This window comes from Meleagris gallopavo, chromosome 5, assembly GCF_905368555.1.
Source record: "Meleagris gallopavo chromosome 5, MGAL_WU_HG_1.1, whole genome shotgun sequence".
In the NCBI taxonomy this organism is placed as follows: domain Eukaryota; kingdom Metazoa; phylum Chordata; class Aves; order Galliformes; family Phasianidae; genus Meleagris; species Meleagris gallopavo.
This window is the reverse complement of record NC_139408.1, coordinates 10,073,532-10,087,300: the sequence shown is the minus strand read 5'-3', so window position 1 is coordinate 10,087,300 and position 13,769 is coordinate 10,073,532. Positions and strand designations below refer to the sequence as shown.

The window sequence follows — 13,769 nt, the reverse complement described above, 5'->3', positions numbered from 1 at the left end:
CTATGATTCATTTATCCACCCAAAAAGAAACATCTTTCATGTCACTAGAAAGCACAGATCCTTTGAACAAAGGGTAGCACACTGTAGCAACCAGCATAACACTGCTCAAAGAGAACTTCATCCCACACTCTTATCCCAAAGGTGTGATAAGGGCTCTCCAGAATAAATACAACATGAGCCATATTTAATCAAGTGACCTACTGAATTCCAGCCAGCATAAGCACTTGTTTTCCATCACCAAAGGTTCATAGGACCAGAGATATTATTTTGATACTGCAATATAAGAAAGCCATACCTTACATTTGCTCTAATTTTCTTATTGCCTACAGTTTCTAGCAGCAATTTGGTCTCTAGACTTTACTCTTCTGCACTAGAGCTAAATAGCTTACAGGTACATTCAGCAAGGCCTAGCAGCATTTATAGCAATATCTTCAGTTTCCTTTTGATGTTACCTTTTATTTCCATGCTGTAAACAAACACCAAAGCATACAAATATAAATTTTGATCAGCACTAACTGAAGAAAATTACAAAGAGCTGACACATTTAAGTTTTGTCAACTACTCAACCTTTGAACAGCCTCACAGCCTTCTCCATTACTTTTGACTTTCATTACTCCAGAATAGCACTTAATTGTTTTGGGAAAGTGGTATGAGAATGGACAAAGCTAGTTCTTTGGTTGAATACAGGTAGTACTCCGCCTTGCTCAGCAAACTTCACAAAGAGAACAGGAGACAGAGGGTGCTTTTACTTGTTTCATGCACACTGCATACTTGTGCTAAGAGGTAGTAACTAAATTAGTAACACCTCGTAGGTATGTGATACTGCAATCTCCTTCCAAGACAAGCTGGCTTACTGTTTAACTGATACACTAGGAGAGGGAACTCCTATCCCCTTGAAGTTGACAGTCTATGAAAGATTTCCAATAGTTCTAACAAAGGCTTTAGGCATCCATGAGAATTAAAGAAAACACAGACATTTCTACACAACTAAATATTCCTTCACTTAGAAGTAACAAATTCCTACTATTCAACCTTTACATTATTCTGTCAATAATCTGTCTATTAGTAGGTCACTCACTGATCTTTTCATCAACATATGAAGAAACTGCTTAAAACTGAACTATTTTTCATATAAACATGATTAACTGTATAATTGAATTAGCACAGGAACTCATTCAAATTTTCCCCATCTTCCAAAGGAGCAATGCATTATTATAAAATACAAGTTTTAAACGAAGCCCTGTTTTACTCTCATTAATATTAGACAGGCACGCAGTAATAGCACACTGCTAACATAGCCACCGAGACAAATTCTCTTGTCAGCTCTTACAAGTTCAGCAGGGTTGGCTGCTTTATTTGATTTATGACATCAAAACAATGTAAAACCCTGTGTGTGGTCCTTGGGAAAGGAAGTCCTCAGCAGTGGTGCTGCTGCAAGAAGGGCTTACAGCCTTTCTGTCACCCAGAGAGATGCAACAGCTAGCAAAGCCACAGAACAGACCAGGAAAAATGTGAATAGATCAAGAAAACATTGCAGACACAGGCAAGCATACTGAACCCAAGACAGACATCCTGAACTGCAAAAAACTTCAAGGATGAGATGAGACTCTCTACATTAGACTGGCTGTCAAACAATGTTCACAGTAGGGCTTCGGAGTTTGATTTCCTTAGACACTTCTTTCCCCAAATCAATACTACTTTATTTAACAATTAGCACAACTGATTCCATCCTTTACAGAGAATGGAGAAAGTTTTTATTAGCTGCCCCAAAGCCATGAAAGGTTCTCTCATGATAAAACAAGAAAAAAAGCAGAAGTCTTTGGCCACTCAAGTGCATCAAACTATCAAAGATTTGCAGAACTATGTTTGCATAACAACCTATTAATCAACATCCTTATGCAAAGGTCATCTCTTGCTAAAGAAACGAGCTTGACAGATTAGCTCTGCAAAAGAAGAGAACAGCAAGACTTAAGAGGCTGTGCCATAGTTTTCCTCTATAGCTTCTGGCAACAGAGATTGACACAGCTTTTCAGCACCCCTAGTTATTCACTGGCACAAGGTAGAAGAATTTATAAACCTCTTGCGTAATGTCATGTTAAAACTGCATCTATATTTGCCGCAGATCTTACACATCCAAGTCCATCTGTAAATATCTCTCAGTTTCCACAACACTGAAGCCATCAAGAACTGAGCATATCGGAGATCAGGCAATGACGAAATTTCTGTCTTCCCACTTGCAATGTGTCATATGCAGATTGCATATTGCCTGGGAGAATAAATAGCAAGTCTCTGACAAAAAGGGGTAAAGGTAAAGCAGGGATTTACTTTTGCTTTGCTTTTAGGCACCATATATTTGAGTTTAAACTCCACAAATTCCAGAAGGCTGAAGGGTGAACTAGAACAAACAAGTATCAACAGAGCACAGCTTCTCCTAGTCTGGCACTGGCAATCTGCTGCTTCCTATGGGAAGTGCTCTCATCTGCCAAACTTCAGTGTTTGAGACTGTGGCCTATTAAAATAACATATTCACACTTTTTGACATCTGGACCGTCTTCATGTGTGCCTATGACTAACGAGAACCTAGATATTCCATGGCTTATTTTTTCTGCAATTCACCTGACATTTACATTCCCACATGTGTGAGACATTTAAAAATTAACAGATGATATGAAGTGTGCAATGAAAGAAATTCTGCCCTTAGTCACTTATGATTATTTGGCTTAGCAAATTCAGATGTTGTTCCTCACACCACAGTATGTGATACACCACAGGTATTTCCTCTTTCTGAGTGGTATCTCAGATAACAGCGAGCCCTGAGAAACAGTGATGTTAAACTTCGTAAATGCTAGTTTGCAGTGACTGCCAACTATCTAAATGCTAGTTCATAGAATCACAGAATGGCTTGGATTGGAAGGGATCTCAAAGATCACCTAGTTCCAACCCTCTGCTGCAGGCAGGGTTGCCAACTGCTAGATCAAACATCAGCTCAGGCTGCCCATGGCCCCATCCAACCTGGCCTTGAACACCCCAGGGGATGGGGCATCCTCAGCTTCTCCAAGCAGCCTGTGCCAGTGTCTCACCATCTCCACTGTGAAAAACTTCCCCCAACATCTAATCAAAATCTTCCCTTCTTAAGTTTAAAACCATTCCTATTTCCCAGTCATTATCTGCCTGTGTAAAAAGTTGATTACCTCCCTGTTCATAACCTCCCTTTAAGTACTGGAAGGCCACAGTGTGGTCTCCCTAGGCTGAACAAGCCCAGCTCCCTCAGCCTGTCTTCACAGGAGAGGTGCTCCAGCCCTCTGGTCATCTTCATGTCCCTTCTCTAGATCTCTTCTGAGTTAGGGGCCCCAGACCTGGGCCCAGTTAAATAACCACAAGACAGAACTCCTATACCCAGTCTGAGGCAAGTAAACTCCACGGCAAACAAAATTTTAAGAAATAATCTTACTAACAGATTACTACTGTTTTGTTATTGTCTGGAAATTGTAGAAAAGCTTAGCCTTGATGAATCAGATTGATTGAGCCAAAATATTTATCTCCCCTCTGCATAGACTCTAATCTGAGTTCTACATGCTCTCCGGACAGGTGGCACTTCCTGAGGAAAGAAGATCAGGCATCAGCCTGAAATTTTCTTCGCAAAACCAGCATTCCTGCAGCCAGGTCAGAGGGAAGGAGGCACCGCGATTGCATCTGATCTGGACAAGTTACAGACATTATCTGGCATTGAAGATATGATCTCATCTGCACTGATGGGCATTTTGTTTGTGAAACCAAATCCACAGTGATTAATTAACCAGTTCTTAATGATCTGGCACAAAGTTTCTCTATGTTATATCTCCAAAATCTTGAGTTACACTTGCTTATATTTAGTACATTTAATAACTAATAAAACATGTGAGTTAATAAAGTCTGAAAGGCACAAGAATAGTTCCACAGCAATACAGTGTGTCAGTTCCACCCTTAGAGCTGCTTTATTCCCTCCTTAGCATGTATATCTCAATTTCATCAAGACTATTGCCCTGTACCTATTCCTACAAATTCAGTTTGGAGGTGTCAGGCCTGCTAGAAGGGAGAGAGAACAAGAGAAAGTATTTTAAATTGGAAAAAAAAAAAAAATCTTCTAAATTACTTAATATACTTTCAAGAAAGAAAACTTGAGGCAATGTGATAAACTCTTTACATATTACCCTTATAAAAGGCTTCTCTCTCCTGGCTAGTTCACTGTTCCTATTATTCAAAGAAATGAATTCTAGCTCCTTTCTGTTCCCCTCCTTTTTCTCTCCATTCTGAGGTACTGCATTTGATTTTGAAAGGAAATGGGAATTTTGAGGCATTCCATACCTGGTGTGCAGGCTGTTACAAAGGCCTTTCATTAGGAGATTACATAAGTGGTACTTGAAATAATCATGGTACAGAAAAGATACTTTAAGTGAACAATTTATTCATGCGATAAGCATTGCCTCATTTATTTTCCATAGAAATAGATCTGATTAATGTTTCTATTTTCAAAGCCCATTAAAGCACAGTCTGCCTTTGGCAAACAGTACACAGATTTACAATGCTAAATAGTGTTTTTGCTTTGTTTGTAGTATATTTATTTACTACTATTTTGTGACGTAGTTTTTGTGTTCAGCTTTTGACAACCATAAATGAAATTCTGTTGAAAATAGAAACAAACAACTAGCCTGAGATGAATAATTTTATCTCTAAGCATCCAAAGAAAGAAAGAAACAAACAAACAAACAAAAAAAAAAACCTGCAAGATTTGAGAGCTAAACTGAAATTATTTCATATCACTAGCAGGTGCAAGATCTGCCAACCAAGAGCAGAAAGGCAAAAGCTATGAGGAGAATGAAAGGTATAGAATTTGAATAATCAGAAACTGTTACCATATCCCTCTTTTAGGCAGACCAACTTCTCTGCAGAAATAATTCCCAGGTGTTTGTGAAATAACTTTAGCCTAAGAAAATGCACATTTGATAAGTACTTGGTCAAGGCGGTGTGTTTATCCATGGAAACCCTCAAGAAGCTAAGAGGAAAAAGAATATTCTTAAGTTGAACAATATTATCCAGATCATGTCCTGTTACGAGGTCATTTCTCAGCACATTTTTACAATCAATGACAGAACAGCAGAGCACTTGTCCATGAGATCTGGCAATGCACTTGAGCACTTCAGGTGGTTGTCTGCTATTCCCATAAAAGCAACAATAAGAAAAAAGACAAAATAATATATACCTTATAAAGTTTATGATTAGGATCATTTTTATAACTGGATTTATGAGTCTGAAATCACAGTAGTATTTTCCATCTCTAAAACAAGGCTTGTTTGTTTACTTTTTAAAAAAATTACTGAAAGACAAACTATGTTCTACAAAGTTCCTCTCTTCTGTCCAGTTGTAACATAAAAAAGCCCAAAATCCTTCACACAGAGGGACTATCCTTTCAACTTTGGCATTATTTTGGACAAGGAATTCTGCTGTAATTCATGTAGCCAATTCAACAACCAGTATGCTTCTTTCTGTTCTATTTCTTTGAACCCTGCTCACTTCAGCAGGATAACTAATACATTTGCAAAGAGCTACTTAATTGTCCAGGCAATTCATAGCATATATCCTCTTTGCTTGCAGATCAGTATAAAACCATCACCACGACACTCCAACTAAAACAATTTTTGGGGGGTAACAATGACAACCCCTCGATACCATCAACACACTTACCAGCACTACAATTTACTATTACTTCATTTTTTACCTATTTTTAGTACACAGGCCTGTTTCACTGTCATCGTTTCTGCAAGATGAATTGGGTACCACAGATTATTATTAACAGTCTCAATTTGTGCCAGTAACAGTTTAAATGGGCTATCAAGAATTACTTCATGAACAGAGTGATCAAGCACTGGAACAGACTGCCCAGGGAAGCGTTCGAGTCTGCATACCTGGTGGACATGACATTAAGTTCACTGATGGGACTCAGTAGTTCAGGTTGAGGATTGGATTTGAAGATCTCTTCCAATCTAATTGATGCTATGATTCTATTATATGATTATAAAGATAACTGTAAAAATCCTTACTTTTGCTAGAAGTAAAGAGATCCAGCGTGAAATGGCTCTTCAGATTAAATATGCAATCATTTTCCCTGCAAGCATTTATTCTAAAGATCTCAGTGAAAAGATGCACAACATTTTAGATTGGTAGGGAGGGAGATTCTTGTGACAGGGCAGGGTAAAAAAGAGAAAGCAGACCTGGGAATTTAGTGGGAGCGAAAGAATGCATATACTCAGTAGAAGAGTACCATCTCCAAAGTGCTTATCAAGGAATTTACAGGATCTGCTTTTTAACAGAAAACAGTGCAGGCTTTAACCATTACTGGCTGTATAAACTCCAGCAAATATTGGAAACACAATTTCCACTCACATGGCAATTCCCCATCTTCCAAAGTATAGAAAGGAATGCACCAGCACAAATAATTCTTTACTATAAAGAATTATAATACAATCACAACCATCTACTGAGGTAAACTTTGAAAGTTAAGCAGAATGTGTTTGAAATTTCTTTTTGTTTCAGAGACATGAGTAATTTCAAAATTATACTTTGGGCTAAGTAAGCAGTGACTTACTTTTTTTGACCCATGGTCTGAAGTCGACTGTTCAGACAAGTTTTCTTTTTCATTTTGCAGTAAATTATCCCTCAGCAATCCTACCTCTTCATGCAGGTGATACCACTGCAGCAGTTCAGTCAGTACCATATTTAGAGACTGCTCTGGGTGCTTAATGGCATTTTACTCCCAAGGAACACAGAAAGAGAAGGAAACACAGTCAAAGTTCATAAACATGTTACTCCTCAACACTAAAGCAGAGCAAAGCACTTCTCCAGCCAGGAAAGGTATCATAGCTGATCATACAAAGCCCTAGTATGAATGATAAGAGTAAGGTGGCAAAGGATGCTGACTTTTTACATCTGCTCTCCAGTCATTTTAATAACGTCCAAAATAAGGCCCTAAACCCATATCTAGATCAAAAAGCACCAAGAGGATTTTATTTAAAAAAAATAAAAGGTGGGGAGAGATTGTATATTTTATAGAGGAAGAATATAAAACAAAATCCTTTTACCTAGGACAAATTCCTGCAAAATAGTGTGCAAAAAATAATTGGTTTAAACAAGAAGTGGTCAGTTGTCTGGTTTCTGCATCCTTGGAACACACAAAATAAACTGTATTCAAAACCTCAAACAGATGCCTTGTACCAATAGGAATTTCTTAACTGGTTGCCATGCTCACACCTGTGGACAACAACATAAACTTTATCAAAGATAGACTTTGAAACATCTTTTACATTGTACATTACTTATTTGCAAATGTATCAATTATTTAACTTCACCGTTATATTGTCTTACCATAAGAGAAGGTCCTAAGTTTCCCTAAGTTAACTAAGCTAAAAGATGCTTATTGTTTAAATATTTTACATGTTGATTATCTGTGGTTTTTTTCTTTAATATATATATTTAATAGAGCCTTTCACTTAAATATACACATTTATTTAAACAAATTCTATTCTAGATCTCCTAACAATTTAACCATTCATTTTTCTTCTGTTACATGAAGCTGTGGCTCATGTCCATAGCAGTGTTTTCTACATGGACACTGTGTTAAATGGACAAAGTACTCCACAGTACTGTCCACTAAAGTGAACTACAGGCCTGCTTACCTGACAAGACACAGACCTGAGCTGTAGTTGAGAATGTCACCTATTCAAAGCTGCATGGCTTAGCAGTTGCAGAGTACTTGCCTGGATTGAAGTTCAGCTATTGCCAGAAATGATATTTGCTTGGGAGGTAGGTTTCTTGTGGTTTGTTTTTGTTTGTTTGTTTTGTATATGAACTGCTCCTCCTACCTCTGCAACCCGTGAGAAGGTTGATCCTCAGCATAAAGCTGAAGCTGCCACATGTAAATGACAGTAAGCAGCCTGCTGTCCCTTGGCCTTTGCTGGAAAAGATTCCTCCAGTATAGTAGAGGGGATTGTGCATGAGGAAAGAATGAGATACTACTGCAGAGAATCCTTCAAAGCACATTGAACTAGAAATGCCTCAGCTGCCCTGAGACTTGAGCCCAGTACCCCCATGAGCATCGCCAAGAGGCCTTACTGTACAAGTGAGGTGGGTGTGATGTCAGAGCCAGATGGTGCTGGAGCACACAGGGCTCACAGACACTTTTCAGTTCTAACTTAATATTAATTTGGTTTAATCTAAAAGAAATAGAGTCAAAACAACAGAAGCAATAGTACTTACGCATCCTTCAGGTTCATAAAGAAAAGCCAGTGTTTTATGTTCCTCTTTAAGACTGCTCTCCACAGAAGGCAGTTGGTCAGTGCTGCGTATTGATTTCACTCCTTTCGAACACTGTTCAAAAAAGCAGTGCTCCAAAAGCTGCTGAAATCAACCCCCCCAAATAGCAGTTTTTATGTGAACACTCACTCTTAAATGCTTTCCAAGCTTATTAGTGAAGAACTAATCCACATGTGTGAGCTGGTAGAGAGCACAGGTTGTGCTCATCAGCACAAGGAGCAGCGTAAGGGGAGCAATGAATAAACCCAACACAAGCTATGGCAAAGAAAAGCTGTCCTGCTTGCAGTTGAGTTGATTGCAACGCTCCTAACAAGAGGCAGTGCTGCACCCTGTGTCAGCAAATAAAACTCTAAGCGATGATCTTACTTTTCCTATGCTTTCCTATACAGCTTCCTAAAGAAAAGGAATTCCCATAGTAGTTCTTATATAGGCTATCCCTTACTGGGAATGCAAGAAAATTCCTTGCCATCAGGCCCTATGCTGTAGCTCCCATCATATTCTAGTATGATAAATTAAAAAAAGCCTTACATAACAGTCTTCATTCAAGGCACTTAAATCTGCAGCATCAAATCCATTTTATGCATTTCCAGTCACATAAAAGTAAAACCTTTTCCCCCAGAAGGAAACCAAAGACAGTAGAAAAAGGCAGTGTTTTCCACCGGCCCATTTAACAAATGAAACATTTACTTTCTGTTTGGTGTAAAGTGACAGCTGGCTTATTAGAGCTGACACTGATCCTCCCAAGAGGATTTCAGCGAGCAAGTCACATAGGTGAAGGTCAAAGAAGCAAAGGAATTAAATGAAGAGAGGAAGCAAGCAGCTTTCCCTTAAGGACAGAAATCAGCCAACAGAAAGTTGTTACTTACATGGCCCTTGCTGATTGGAAATAGAGCATCTGCAAAATGTGAAAATATTTCTGGCCACTTTCTGAATTTCAGTTTGATTTAGACCTGGCTCCCTTCTGGCCATCATCTCTCACCTGCAGGAAGGACACTGTGGGTGCATGGTTTTGTGCCATGTCTCTGCCTGACTTACACAGCGTCAAAGGCGACTCATGTAATATTCATATTGAAGCATCATGCATCACTTTTTACATACATGGGGAGGAGAGTTAACAAGGGATGATCCTTTACTTTTTAAAGTAAACAACAAGAAAAACACAGCCTTGCACTCTCAAAAAGTTTTAACTGTCCCTACACATGACTAACCGAAGAGAGATGAATGCATGCTCTTCAAACCACTTCCAACAGTTCTGAGATGCTTTGCCAAACTATCACTTTTTGGCTTGGCAACGCCACTTCGTTATGCTAATAAGACCAATACAGGAATATGTGGGTGTCAAAGGTACACTCAGAAATATGCGCATCGTAAAGATGAGATCTGAGAAGTTTGGCTTAGCCATGAAGTTTTGCAGAGTCCCAGATCTTCTCATATTTTCTACTTCAGTTTGAATTGTAACACTCTGGATAATATCCTGAGCTTCAGCGCAACTCCAGGTAGTACTCCAAGGAATAGGTAGGTGTAATCAAACACACGACTTGCCTCTGAACAAATTTTTATGAAATCCTGGAGAGAAGATAATTGCATGCTATTCTTACTTAATACAGAGCACCTATTCAAGTAAACAGGCAGAGTATAAATGAATGAATAACTGGCTCTGGCTCTAATCTCTTTTAAAGGTCACAAGCCTACAAAATGGTTTTCAATGCATTTTTCAAGTATTAGCTTACTTTAAACCTGCAGGTTTCCCTCTCTATGCCAGGTACACAGCACAAGGTGCTTTTCCTTCCTGCAGAGCTTAACATGCAGAAGCCCAGGCCTTCCTGGTGCTTTTTGTTGTTGTTATGGTTTTGGTTTTTCTGGACTCTGTCATCTGCAGAGTGGCACCTTTCAGCAGCCCATCTACATCCTGCTCTCCCACCCCACCAGCCTTGCCAGATCTAGACTAAGCATCCAGAAAATACAAAGTAAAACAGCAGGGAAACAGCTGAACCGCTTGACTTGCAGCTTCAGTTTAGAAGTCCAATTAACCAAAGTTATGATTAATCACTACTTGGAGGTGAAGGAAGAAGAGAGAGCTGCAGAAGAAATCTTTCTTAAGGGATAAGGACAACGGCATCTAAGCTCAGCTGAGGTTATTCCACCGTATGTTTTCCTTAATGCCTAACAGAAGTTCATTCAGTCAGGTGCTCCTGTCCCAAAGCAATCTAGCTTTTATCTGATGACGTATGTGTAATTCAAAGAGAACCTTTCAGAAATCACAAAGGGAGAAGAGATACTCACTGGACACATTTCCTTTTAGATAGCACTGCCACTCACTACGCTGTCAGAGACCCCTATGCAGGACTGCAAGCTGCTCTACAGCACAAGGCATTTCCAAATGGACCGGTGCCACCCATTCTATAGCCAATTAAGACCAAATTGCCACATGTGGAGATGACTGAAGAATGAAGAATGGAATTAATTAGGCCAGGTACACAGGAGGCAAAAGAGAGTTGGCACACAGCCGCTCACACTACTCTAGCTGATTACACTTATAGTAAACCTTGACTTTCTAGACTACATTTGCTTTCTGAGCTCAAGAAAAATATGTGTTTTCTCCTGAGTTCATTAGGTCAGTATGAAGACTTGCATGCAGACCCAGAAGTAAGTTTTCTGTGGCAGTACCATCCTGTAAGGGTCTCCCCAGCAATTTTGTTCAAGCCCATTGTATTTTCTCTTTCATCACCATACTTTCAGTCAGAAATGACATGTTATATATTTGGCACACAAAAAATTAAACATGTGAGAGCAAAGAGCTCTCACTAGCTTTTGGGGAAAAAAATTACAGCCCAAAAGTTGATTGCTAATAAATACTAATATTCTTCATTAGACACTGCATGTCTTAACCCCATTTCCTTCAGGGTTTTATTATGCATTTTACCTTGTATGACATGAACAGAGACTTAAAGTGACCTCAAAGACTACAAGAGTGTATAAAAGGAAAAAAAAAGAAAATTCACCTTTGCCAAAGAAGAGAAAAAAAACTAGTGAGAACATTAAAGCATTCAAAATTTATAATGTTCTTCATCCTTTAAATATTCTCCCTAGATACGATCACACTGACCTTCCAAATCCATAAAACATGCCATTTTTTGTCGCTCCCTACATGTACAGCACAATTTCAACTCCAACACTTGCATAGGTTTTTTGGTAGAATTTCAGAAAAGAACTTAAAAGCAAAGTCACAAAGGACTGGAATATTGCAACATGAAACTGCAAGGATGTTTCCTGTGAATATTGTACTGCTGTGTCAAACATTTCCAGTGGGACTCATCTTACAATTTAACCATACGATGCATCTTCAGAATATATTACCCCACATATGGCCATTGGTACCCACTGTACTTATATTATGAAAAATAAAAGAAATTTTTATCTTACTCAAGCATGTGTCAGATTTGACTCTAAACCACGTAATTCATTTAGTTAAAGAGCCAGAGGAAAGAAAAAGCAGCACAAAAATATTTTTATAAATATGGACCTATTTTAGGAGGAGCCTGGTACAACTGCCTTCACAGCCCTAGCACGCTTCCACGCCTCATCTGGATGTCAACCACTTTAAACAAAAAGCACAGATATAAAGTTACAGCTTTTTTCACTCAGTCTGTAGAAACTGCCACATGTACAACAGAGAAAAAGCATCTATCCCAGTAACAGATTTTCCTTTCCAAGAGGAAATATTTGCATCAGTATAAGCAAATTTCAGAAATACAGAAATAAGTGCCTACGGTTGAGTTATGTTCACTTCCCACCGAACTTCAGAGACAGGACAGCTTACATATGGTGAAGATAGGCTTACAAATAAAATAGAGATACACAGAAACACAAGCTTCAAACAGCCGAAAGAAACATTCTGAAAAAGTATGCTACTGTTTACACACTCACCTCCCTTTTTACATTCAAAACACACAAAAATTCTAGTTTCAAAGTGCACTGTCAGAAAAAAAAGTTTCTCAGCTGCCCAAACGCTGTATTAACACACTCGTTGCCTGTGCAGAGTGTCAGTACAGATATAATCTCACAGACAGCTTGGAGGCTACGAACAAATACTGTCACCTGACAATAATTAGTATTGTTCTCATTTTCCTTCTGTATATACCAACAAATATGCTTTTTCTGCTTTTTCAGCAGCCAATTACCTTCTGTGCTTTGTAAGCTCCCGTCCACACTCCCCAGGAAGCGGATAATGTGCTGTGCAGCACAGTGGGGAGAGCTCGCTCGGATGCAAAATAATTCAGAACTTACTCATGTAAAGTCTCTCCGCTGCATTCACAGGCTGAGCTGTGTGTTAAACGCATTTATTCACCACCGAAAGACCATACTTTACAGTTATAACCCTGGCAAATACTGTGCATTTAAATAATTCTTATACTCAGCCACACAAAGGGGTTTTATTCCTCTACCACAGCTGTACACAAAAGAACAGAGTGCCATTTCAATACAAAACTCCTGAAATTACTACTTACCAGTTTGTGATTACATATTCAGTAAGCCCAAAGAGCTGAAAAGATTTTGTTGCAGGAGACAAAAGTTACCAAAAAAAAGAAAAGAAAAAAAAAAGAAAGAAAAAGAAAGAAAAGAAAAGAAAAAAAACCAACAGGCAAAGTTAACAAGAATGAAGGGAAACTCACATAAATGCTCTCTTCATTCATCTACTTAAGTGTTCCCGAAGACTAAAAGGGACCTTAAAGAAAGTGCTCTCAGCAAAGACTACATCCTCTTGTCAGTCAAATCCTGCATAGTTTCAGCTAGGCATCTGTCCAAAAAGACATGGAATTCTTCTATTTCTGTCTCCCAGTGCAAGTGGAAACATTTCTACAGATCTGTGGTGAGGATTTCAATTTTTGTAGTGGTAAGCTGGAAGAGGAATTTAATTAAAGACTCTGTTAAGCAGAAAACTGTCCATGAAAGAGGAACTGGAAAAATTTGGAGATAAATAACAATTGCATTACACTACAGTCTGATACAGAAGCACAATAAAAACTTCCAGTGAGGTTAAAAATCCAGATGTGTTTTACTGGAAGAAAGTTGTGAAAAACTTTGTTTTCATTAGGATTGTTGTCAGGAGCAGTGAAATAACAACAGATTTGTGGCTTGCCTTTTTCTAATGAAACAATTTGAGTTCTAACAAGTTAATGATTTTACATAGGAAGCTAAACATTTGTTTTACCACCCGTGCTATGCCTGACGTGTTACTCTCTTTATTCAACACAGGTGTTTCCTTAGAAGTACTTTGCATCTTGTCCATTGCTAACAAAACAAAACCTACAAACCTCTGATTCTCTAAAGTATGGAAGGACCTTGGAAATGATATGTTTCCCTTCTCTCACATTTAATTTTTTCTCTTATGATACCAATAAGAAAGTATGGCTGTTTCCTGT

The 13,769-nt window shown here is 38.6% G+C and overlaps 1 protein-coding gene across 3 annotated transcripts in view; it reads right to left on the bottom strand.

The window, feature by feature from the left end:
* Nucleotides 1–13,198, bottom strand: part of INSC (INSC spindle orientation adaptor protein) — a 129,720-nt gene extending 116,522 nt beyond the window's left edge. The window contains exon 1 of one of the 3 annotated variants that reach the window (XM_085224205.1): nucleotides 13,020–13,198. The gene's annotated coding sequence lies outside the window, so the exon portion shown is untranslated. Of the gene's footprint in view, nucleotides 1–12,527; nucleotides 12,648–13,019 lie in introns of those variants that run through there. The other 2 variants (XM_085224203.1, XM_085224204.1) reach the window with 2 other exon arrangements.
* Nucleotides 13,199–13,769: the final 571 nt, after the last annotated feature.